Source organism: Hordeum vulgare, chromosome 3H, assembly GCF_904849725.1.
Source record: "Hordeum vulgare subsp. vulgare chromosome 3H, MorexV3_pseudomolecules_assembly, whole genome shotgun sequence".
NCBI lineage: Eukaryota > Viridiplantae > Streptophyta > Magnoliopsida > Poales > Poaceae > Hordeum > Hordeum vulgare.
The window spans coordinates 359139297-359150566 of NC_058520.1; positions in this window are offsets into that span (position 1 = coordinate 359139297).

An 11270-nucleotide genomic window follows, 5' to 3' on the forward strand; every position below is an offset into this window, starting at 1 on the left:
TCTAGCCATTTTGGTGCACTCGGGCATTTATTTGTAGTTCAGATTTGAATTACATACGGACATTAAATCCCTAGAAAACTCAATTAATGTATAAAAAAGTCCAAACAAACCCAAAATAATTTCAAATCTCAACACAAATACCATGTTGTTCCATGTTGCCTGTAGAAAATAATACAATGCAAGAAGAGGCAGCGATTATCATTTTGCCCACAAGGAGGACATGTTTCCCTATCGGAACCATGAGGCTTCTTGGGAGAGAAGCTCCGGTTTGTAAGCGGCTTGTAATAAAGCTTGCCCCAAAATGGACAGAAACAATTCCAAGGCAGATATGTACCATGTCATGACACCATGCCAAGTCTCATTATTTTTGGATGAGTTTTGGATTTACTGGGATTTAAAAACTGAGATTCTCAATGTTTGAGTTCGAGCCCGACGCCGAGACGGTTGTATTTCATTCTCATTCCTTGCATGTGACGTAAACAAGCACCAAAGGACACATATATGATTTTCGTAGCCATTTTGGTGCACTGGATCATGTATTTGTAGTTTAAATTTGAATTATGCACATTAAATTAGTGCTTGAAAAACTTAATTATAATGTATAGAAAAGGGCAAACGAACCCTGAATATATACAACGGTTCTGATCAACTGTCTAGCACCTGTGGGTAAGCACTGTGCGCACGTGATGACCGACAAGTATAGGGTATCAATTGTTGTCCTTTCAGTAAGTAATAGCGTCAAACCCAACAAAGAGCACAAGGAAATGATAAGCAATTTTCAGCAAGGTATTCTATGCAAGTGCTGTAGGTAAGAGTGATAGATAGTTTTATAGCAAGATAATTCGTAACAAGTGACAAGTAACAATAGTAGAAAAGGTGCGGAAAGGTAGCCCAATCCTTTTTATAGCAAAGGACAGGCCTGAAAGTACTCTTATGTAAAGCAAGCGCTCCCGAGGACACATGGGAATTTCTGTCTAGTCATGTTCATCATATTGAGTTGATTCACGTTTGCTACTTTGATGATTTGATATGTTGGTGTGATACGCCCCAAACGTATCTATAATTTCTGCTTGTTCCATGATCTTCTGGGTGACATTGTTATATGTTTTGCTACACTTTTATATCATTTTACACATATTTGGACTAACCTACTAACTCAGTGCACCTAGTGCCATTTTATGACCGCTCATGTCTATTTTGCAGGGCCTTTTACCCAATTTTCTGAAGCACGAAAAATTCTAGGAAAAATATATAAAAAATCAGCATAACGGAAGCTTCCAGATCACCGAAGATGGGACAGAGGGGGGCCGGGGCCCCTCCAGGCGACCTGCTGGCGTGGCCTACCCCTTGCCGCACCAGGAGGCCGCCTGGGTGGGCCCCACCTCCTCCGGTGCCCTTCTTCGGCCTATATTTAGTCCTCCGAGAGAAAACCCTTCCACAACTTCCAGAATCACGAATTTCTCCATCGTTCTGCCACCGCAGCGCTTCCGAGATCGGGAGCGTCCGGACACCTCTTCTCGGCACCCTACCAGAGGGAGGATTGACCTCCGGGAGCTTCTCCACCGCCATGTACGCTTCCCGGACGTCCAGTGAGTAGTCCTCCTTGGACCATGGGTCCATGAGTAGTAGCTATGTGATGTCTTCTCTCCAATCTTGTGCTTCAATGGTTAGTCCTTGTGAGCTGCCCTACATGATCAAGGCATCTATGTAATTCTCTTGCTATTGCTATGCTCGGTTTGCTGGGATCCGATGGATTATGACATTATGTTCAGATTGTTATGAGTTATATATTTGAATATACTTTTATATTATGTTCCTTAGTGATTCATGCATGTTCTCCCTTGCTACTTATTGCTTTGGCCGAGTAGTAGATTGTAAGTCCAAGAGGGAGCGTTATGCATGATTGTGGGTTCATGCCCCTCGATGTCTAGCTTGAGTGACAGAAACATGAGACTAGGGGACGTGCTGTTGCCACCAGGGATAAAACAATGGTGCTTGTGACCATGGTTGCAAGGATTGTTTACCTTACGCATCGTTTGTTAATGTAGTTGTCTATTGCCTTGAGTTTACACTTTGGGTGGGGCTCACAACTTAATACCAGCGAGATGTTGTGGATAGATATCTCAAGGTGGATGATTAGTAAGTAGATGCTGATGAATAAACGGTCTACTTGTCTTGGCGTACTGCCCATTACTATTGAACCTCTAACTATCCAGTAGCATAATTAGCATTGCGGTGCGTTCATAATTCTGGTAATTTCCCAACTGTGATTTGTTTACCCAAGCATAGTTGTTTATCGTCTTTTGTGAGAGAGACATCACCAGTGAACATCATGTGACTCCGGTCCATATCACCATCATTTTTTACACCTCCATCATTTACCGCTTTCATTTACTTTTCCATTGCAATCACTATTACTTTCCCGCTTGTGTTTTGATCCTTTGCAAACTACAAGGCCAAAGAGATTGAGAACATCTCTGTACTCGTTGAGAGCAAAGTTATTTGTTGTGTGTGCAGGTCCATGTCTTCTGCTGACCAGGACAGGAGACACCTACTTGTTGTTCCTATTAGTCCTCCGGGTTCGATTAACCTTATAGTCCGTGTGAGGGAAAACTTGCTGCTGACTACATCTCAACCTTCCACTTGGGGTAACCAACGAGGAGCGAGAAGTATATACATCATCTCGTCATCAAGCAAAGTTTTCTGGCGCCGTTGTCGGGGCCTCCAGTCTTGAAGATAGGGGAGTTGCACGCTATCCTTTACCCTTGTTTTTTAGTCTTTTTAGTTTGCTTTCTAGTTTTTGCTTTAGAGTCTTATATAAAAAAAAATAGTTGCTTTGTTCTTGCTTGTTGCTGATTCTATGGGTTCCACTAAGAACACTAAGTTGTGTGAGTCCACTAGTTAGGCTTATGGAAAACTGCACTCTTAGTTCTGTGCTTGGGGAAGGCCGCTTTACCACACCTGTGCTAGAGAAGTCTCCTCCACCTACTGAATGTATCCCATTCAAAATACCACTTGGGATAACTGAAATAATTAGGAATGATTGTTACGCATGAGATGGAACAGTCAATCCTAGTATTCATTTGTTGAAACTTACAAAACTTTGTGAGTTGTTTAAGATTTCAGGTTTGACAAGAGATGGAGTCATGAGGAAATTATTTGCCTTGTGACTGAAAGGAAAAGCATTGTAATGGTATAGGCTACTAGATGATTCTCACCTACGGGATTGGGAAGAGATTCAGTCTCTCTTTTACTCCAAGTTTTATCCTCTTCACGAAGTCCATGAGAATAGGAATTATGTTTATAATTTATATCCTCATGACGGAGAGAGCATAGCGCAAGCTTGGGGGAGACTGAAAACTTTAATGCTAAAATGTCCTAACCATGGGCTCCCTAGAGATTATGCTTATGTGGAGAGTAAGAGTACCTTTTTGCATGTGGATCATGGTAACAATGCTTTATGTGATACTTATATTGTCGAGTTTATTCATGATCCCACTGAAAATTATTATGAGAAGGGAACATATACTTATAGACATTTAAATAATATCAAGTTCCCTCTCTTTATGTTGAAGGTTTTGAAGCTGCACTTGTTTTGCCTTCCTATCCTTATTGCTTTGTGCTTCAATGAATTATTCTATTGCAATATTCCTATGCATAGGAAGCATGTTAGACTTTAATGTGTTTGGTATTTGCTTCTTGATGCTCTCTTTTGTTCTACAACTCTTATTCCTACGAGAGCATCATTAAAATCCTAAGCCTATCTTTATGGCTATAAAGAAAGAGCTCTAGGGAGACAACCCTTGTTATCTTTACCTTGAGTTTTTTACTTTCAGTTTTAGTGATCTCGATGCTTTTTACTACTATAGAAACATAATTGTATCTTTATTTTCAAGATTTGTGCCAAGTTTTAGCCTCCGATTGCAAGAAAGTTCAAAAGTTGTGACATGCTGTCCAAAAACAGATTCTGTGTGCTTGACGGAACACTCCGCCAAAAATCACCAGTTCATCTTTTTGATCTGATTTTTTTTGACAGCATGCCCTATATAATTCCCTTTCTGTCATCTGTTCTGAGTTTTTTGATTTGAGTTTCAGAAGTTCCCCGAAACAATTATTTACTACATGTTGTTCTGTTTTTTCACAGATTCTGCCATGTTCTGCGTTTTCATCATTTTGCAAATCTTAAGCTTGCTTTTCCTTTGCAAAAACCTTTTGGCAATCATGAGAAACAGTATATTTTCATGAAAATCTTTTTTTCCAGTAGGTAATGAATTATTTTATCATGGGTACTAACCACTCTAATCATCTTATGAAGAGTTTCGTATGAAGAGAGTTTTCAAGTATGCGATGGGAGATGATGAAAGAAGATACAGGAGTGTCAAGCGCTCAAGCTTGGGGATGCCCCCATGCACCCCAAGAAATATTCAAGGAGACTCAAGCGTCTAAGCTTGGGGATGCCCCCGTGCATCCCCTTCCCTATCAACAATCATCAGTTTGTCCATCTCCATGCTATATTTTTATCACTTCATATGTTATGTGCTATGCTTGGAGCATCCCGCTCTTTAATCTTTAGTTTGTTTTAGTTTTGCTTGCTGTTCATAACAAGTTAGAACATATCCTACCTTGTTTGGGAGATACACACACTCCATTCCACTCTAGAACACAACATAGGTTTTCATGCTTATCTTTTTCGTGTGTTCTTCATCTTTCGATAGCTACTGTCAAGCTTAGCTCTTAGTTTTCATGCTTATCTTTTTAAGAGCTTTTACTTAGGTTGCTTTTGGAACTCTCTTGAGTTATCATGCTTATCTTGTTTAGAGGGTTGGCTCGTTGCACTGAGTTGTGTGTCTTGCATGAGTAGGTAACTGAGGATGCTATTTAAGTATAGTAGTAACTTCCAATAGTTTTGAGGTATTGATTTGACTAATGTTTGGACTATTGGTGCCAAGAGCTCGAGACTATTAGTGATAGGTGTCGTATTTTGGGAAATCCGTGTGTTTTTCAAAAACTAAAAATTAGTTGAGAACTCTAGCTACTAAATTGATCGCTAACCTGTGGAGGGGTTGGAATATATAGAGTACCCTCACGTTACCATGAGTCGAGGATGCGCAAGGATAACCAAACCCCCAAACACTCCTCCTCAGGGTACTTTTCTCTTTGTGAATTTCCTAACTAGATAGAGAGTTACCAATAATAAGTGTATGAGGTCTTCGGACTAATGTGAGTATTCGATTGATGGCACTTCCACCATCCATATTTTGCTAGCCTCTTCGCTACCGTGCATTACCCTTTCTCACATTGAGAGTTGGCACAAACTCCACTGGTGCATCCAAACCCATGACATGATACGCTCTGTCATACATAAGCCTCATTATATCTTTCCTCAAAATAGCCACCATACCTACCTATTAAGGCATTTCCATAGCCTTTCTGAGTTACATTGCCATGCAACATCCACCATCTCATGACTTGATCTTCATGTCATACATGCTTTTGCTTGATCGTAGAGCCGCATGATAGTTGGGACTTGCCCCAATTATTGCCACATGACGCGCTAGTATCATTGCATATCCTACTACACTAGCAGAGGCATACATTTGCATACATCATGATAGTTTTCACTTGTCTTTTGTTGAGTACTTCTTATAAAGTGTGATGATCTTCTTTTTATTCATGTAAAACATAGAGTGTTGCCCTTAAGTGAGGAAAAGATCCCAAAGAGGACAAAACAAAAGATCCCAAAGAGGACAAATGAGAGATAAAAAGAAAGAGCCAAAGAGGCCACAAAAAAATAAAAAAAATAAAAAAAGAGAGAAGTGGGCAACACTACTATTCCTTTGAAAGATCCACACTCGTACTCCATTGCTATATTTGTACTACAAAGAGATTATCATTCATGCATAACTATGTGGGGACCCTTACACTGTAGAACTTGGTTTGCATATTTCAATGACGAGCCTCCTCAAATGAGCTCTAGGTCTTCATGAGCAAACAAGTTGGATGCACCCCCAGTAGTTACACTTGAGAGCTTACCTTAGCTCATATGTGCATCCGTTACATGGCAATCCCTACTCCTCACATCATATCTATCATTTGGCTTTCTCTCGCCTATGGTTGTCCTCATTGATGTGAGCCTTTCACACCTTTTTGTCTTCCTTCCCCATCATTAATTCTATTTGACATCCTAAGTTCCAACATATCTTGCTTACACTCATCCATTGCGTAAGTGCTCAAAGTCAAAAGGGAGAGGATCATTTTGACTTGTGCCTGACTAGTAGTCTTGGGATGAGTCAAAATAAGATTCCAAAGGATACCAAGTGTGAAATTTTAGTAGATTGAGTTATCAATTAAAAAATATTTTATGATCTCAACCCATCTCCCAATTCTTGCACGCAAACACCATTTGGAGACATTCGAGTCACGGACAGAGAGAGCTCTTGCACCTTTATGTTCTTACTTTGCTAATTTAAATAATACTCCCTCCGTTTCTAAATATAAGTCTTTTAAGCGATTTCACTAAGGGTCTACATACGAAGCAAAATGATTGAATCTATACTCTAAAATATGTCTATATACATCCGTATGTAGTTCATTAGTGAAATCTCTACAAATACTTATATTTAGGAACGGAGGGAGTAGATATAAACTCTTGCTTGTTATTGTCTTGACTTGAATTGCATATCTTACTTGCTTTACTTTGAAGTTCTTATATGTGTGTTAGCATGTCACCACAGAAATTATTTTGTTGTCATTTATCTACTCAAGGACGAGCGGAAATTAAGCTTTCGGATGTTGATACGTGATACATATCCATCGTATCTACTTTTCCAAACTCTTTTGCCCTTGTTTTGGACTATAATTTGCATGATTTGAATAGAACTAACCCGGACTAACGCTGTTTTTAGCAGAATTGCCATGGTGTTGTTTTTGCGCAGAAATAAAAGTTCTCGGAATGACCTGGAAATTTACGAGGATTTTTTGTGGAATATATAAAAAATACTGGCGCAAGAATTACGTGGAGGGACGAAGCGAGGAGCCCACAAGCCCAAGAGGCAAGCCCCCTTGGCCGCGCCTGGCAGGCTTGTGGGGCCTGCTACGGCAACAAAAGTTCTTCCTCAGCAACAGCGCTAGAAATCCTTTTGCTACTTCTCAAACAACAACGCCAGAAATTGACACGTTGACGGAGGCTTGCTTGCGTTGGTTTTTCCCTTGAAGAGGAAAGGGTGATGCAGCACAGGAGCAGTAAGTATTTCCCTCAGTTTGAGAACCAAGGTATCAATCCAGTAGGAGAATCTCGTCAAGTCCAGAGTACCTGCACCCAACGCTGTAAACGGGTTGTCAATCCCTTCAAGATTGTTTGCAAAGTGAGATCTGAAGGCGGAAAGTGCAACGAAGTAAAAAGTGTAAGGCTGAAAATATGGTGTGGAGTAGACCCTGGGGGCCATAGTTTTCACTAGAGGCTTCTCTCAAAATAGCAATTTGTCGGGACCCCGATCCTAAGCCATAGGAATACAGCCTGTAACACATCCCATCCCTTTGCGGTCTCACGCACGGTTAACTCCACGGCTGCAGCCTTACCTTAGCCGGGACCGTTTGCGTCTTTTGACTCACGTATGCAATAGTGTCGCTAGCATTCCAATGTCAAAGAACCCGGATTGCCAAGTCTAGTCATAAACCAAAGTGGCAGTACCGCACAAGGACAGGCATACATGACCCAACAAAGCAAGTGTCGGTCACCGGCGAGTGTAGACGAGTCGTAGCAAGCTACAAGGACTCCATTACATCGCGTGACACTTCCCCAAAGGGGACAGACACAACAGCTAAGAAGGACACATGCCGGTCAACCAATGTGTCCGGAGCAGTAGCGAGCTACCATGGCTCGTTGGATCACAAAGGGGTTTTTCCCTGTAAGGAGTGCTACTAAAATTCACGACTAGGTAATCGAACCCCATACATATCAAGTACGACACACGTACGCATGGCATACCGATATGTATAGATACATCGATGGCATCACAACATAACCATAAACATACAAGCTTTATTTAAGAGGCTCGGAAGAGCCACACACATAATATTACACAATAAGGGTCTCACGACCCATAATAGCAGTCATTCAGTTACAAGCCAGCGGAAGTGTTTAAAACTGTATGAGTACAGACAGGTGCAACTAGAAGGCACATGGCTTGACTATACTACAGACCCAACCTAGGGCCAGATCGTAGCTGGGACACCAGCTACTCGTCGTCGTCGATGTCTATGAAGAACCCTCCATTAGGGTCATTAGCAACCTCTGCAACATTTAATAAGAAAACATGAGTACGGAGGTACTCAGCAAGACTTTAGGATAACTAACTACTCATGCAATGTATCAACAAGGTATGGTGGGGTTTCATGCGGAAAGCCAGCATTTGACTCGTGGCTAGACAACTTGCATTTTTTAATAATTTTGACAACTTGATTTCTCGCACACGAGTCCACTAACACCACAACAATACACCATCGTGGAATCATTCCGTCTCCATACGGAAATGCCGTCCATGACACTCACGCTTATCTTGACAACTTTATGAGTAGCCATTTAAGTTATCTATGAACAACATATGTCTCCAAGTAGTCCATATCCACGGACGCGGCTATTCGAATAGATCATAGCCCTGCAGGGGTGTACTTCGTCAGACACGCTCTCTCCACTTATCGCCATGTGCACGTCATGCACCTCGGCAACCTTCAAGCGGAAGCCCAGCGAGGGAGTCGGCCACGACCGTTAACCACATTAGTACCTAGTCCAGGTTTATTGCCTATCTAAGAGTAACCCGTACGGATGTCCGGCCGAGGTTTCCGCCACGGCCTCAAACGATGTGTGCAGGGTTCCCAAGCCCACCATCCGGGTGCCACTTGGTACACCGTTCCACTGCCTACCGCATCACAGCCCACCTCTCAGGTCATCACCATGCACGGCCTCCAGCATGACTATAAACACCAGAAACTACTTGCAACTCGTGGACCGAGTACTAAGAGATTAATAAGTCGAGCGGGGTCATATTTCAGGGCCCAGCATGTGGTAGTATCTCGTCTTGGATTACATACACGGAACTCAGTTCCTAAGGACGGTTCCAATGAAACAACCCGCCATGTACTCCTACACAGCCTTTCACCGGCACCTTTACCAAATCAGGTTCAACACACAACCTTTTCTTACCGAACACATTCTCACAATTCTGTTCATCTCCCAGATGACAGACCATACACAACTCTAAGCATAGCATGCATAGCAGGATAAGGCACATCATGGCTCAAGCAACTACCAGGTATGCTAGGTTGCAAGGTTCAGCTATTTACTGTGACAAGGATAGGTCATGCAAAGGAAGTGGGTTCAACTAACTTGGCAAAAGCATTTGAAGCATTTGATCCTAATGCAATAAGTAAGTGCAGGAGCAAGAAGATGGGATTTATCGGGATGATCAAAAATGGTTGCTTGCCTTGTTGCTCAGAGGAGTGACAATATCCGTCAGACGGATATTCGGTGGAATCCGGGGGAGCGGAGCCTACCAAAAGGAATGACAACAATCAATAACAAACATATGCAATCAAGATGATGCATGAGCATGGCATGAGAGTGCAAGATGGTATACTATTATAGCTAACATGTATTAGGTTTGAAGTTGATTTGAATCAAATTCAAATATCACTTCAAACGAGGTATTCTCGGATACCATTTTAATTGATTCGACCTGATGCTCAAATCAACTTGCTTTTAACATGCATGGGATGACATGTTAGGTTGTTGGTTTGTAATTAGGACAGTGTTTGATCATGTCATTTATTGTGAAATTTAAATATTTTCCAAATTCCACCTACAAAGTATTTATAAGAATTAACTTATTCATTAATCTACATGTTTGGGTTCTGTAACATTTTCAAACATGTTTGAAAATGACATATTCAGATTCCTTGAATTTTTTTGATACTTTTTCATATATAAATTATTTTCATTGGAGTTACAGATTAATTTCTATGAATTTTAGAAGTTTTGGCATTTTTTTGGAATTCTTTTAAATCAGAAAACTCTTTATTGCATCAACATGACATCAGCAGGTCCAACTAGCCGTTGAAAGTCAAACCTGACCAGTGGGACCCACTGGTCACTGACTCTGGTCTGTTTTAGATTAGAATTAATCTTAATTAGCTAATTTACCTCTCTGGACCCACATGTAAGTGACTTATCAAATTAATTAAATTTATTTCTGTTAATCCTAAACTCCCAGAGGCTGGCCCCACGCGTCAGTGGCTCTGGCCAGCTAAGATCCACCGGCTGCGAGGTCGTCCTCGCCGGCGGGGAGCCTCCGGCGACCACCAGAACGGCGGAGGGGCTCGGAAACGGCGCACAGGGGGCCAAACTCTGCGCGGAGAGCACCAGAGGAACGACACGTCTCCCGCGGGTTCATTTTTGCACTTAGCCGGGGCTGATCTGGCCGGAGATGACGCCGGCGACGAGCTTGGCGGCGGCCAAAGTTCGGGCGTCATTGGGGTCATCGAAACAGAGGGAGCTACGCACCAAACTCAGCTCCTACGGCATCTACACGATGGCCTGAAGCTGCTGGTGGCCTCAGAAGGACGAGCTGATCACCGGAGGGCTACCGGCGACGAGCTCCCGCAGCGGATCTCGTCGGGCTCCGTGAAATCATGGCTAGAGGAAGGAATCGAAGGGGGAAACTTGGGGAAAAGCTGTGCAAGCTCACGGGGAGTGCAGTGGTGGCGTAGCTTGCTCGGGGATGGCCTGGAGAGGAAGAACGCCGGCGACGAACTTCGGTGACCCGAGGAAGAAGACGACTGCGTCTCATCGTTTCACTGCATCTCTGTGTCGGGCTCGTGGCTAGAAAGCTTCAGGGAGTTGTGGCGGACCTATTGCGCGGCTCAGGAGGGACAAGGGTAGGCTAGAATGACGGCGAGCTCGAGCTCTGCTCGGGCTCCAATGGCGGCAGAAAGAAACGAGGCAGAGGGGGAGAATGAGGAGAGGATGAGCTCGGGCACGCCTCGGGAGGGTTATCCCCTCGCGTGCCAGTCCAGAGCGGCGGCCAGGCAGGCGCATAGGTGCGTGGCCGCACTGGAGTACGCGGCGGCCACCTCCTGCTGCCCACTCGCGGGGGAGGAAGACGACATGAAGAAGCTGGGCCGGGCCAGGTGAGCGACAGGTAAGACTTTTCTCATTTTCTTTCTGTTTTCTTTCTGTTTTAATTACTACCATTGATTACTATTTATTTCAGCTC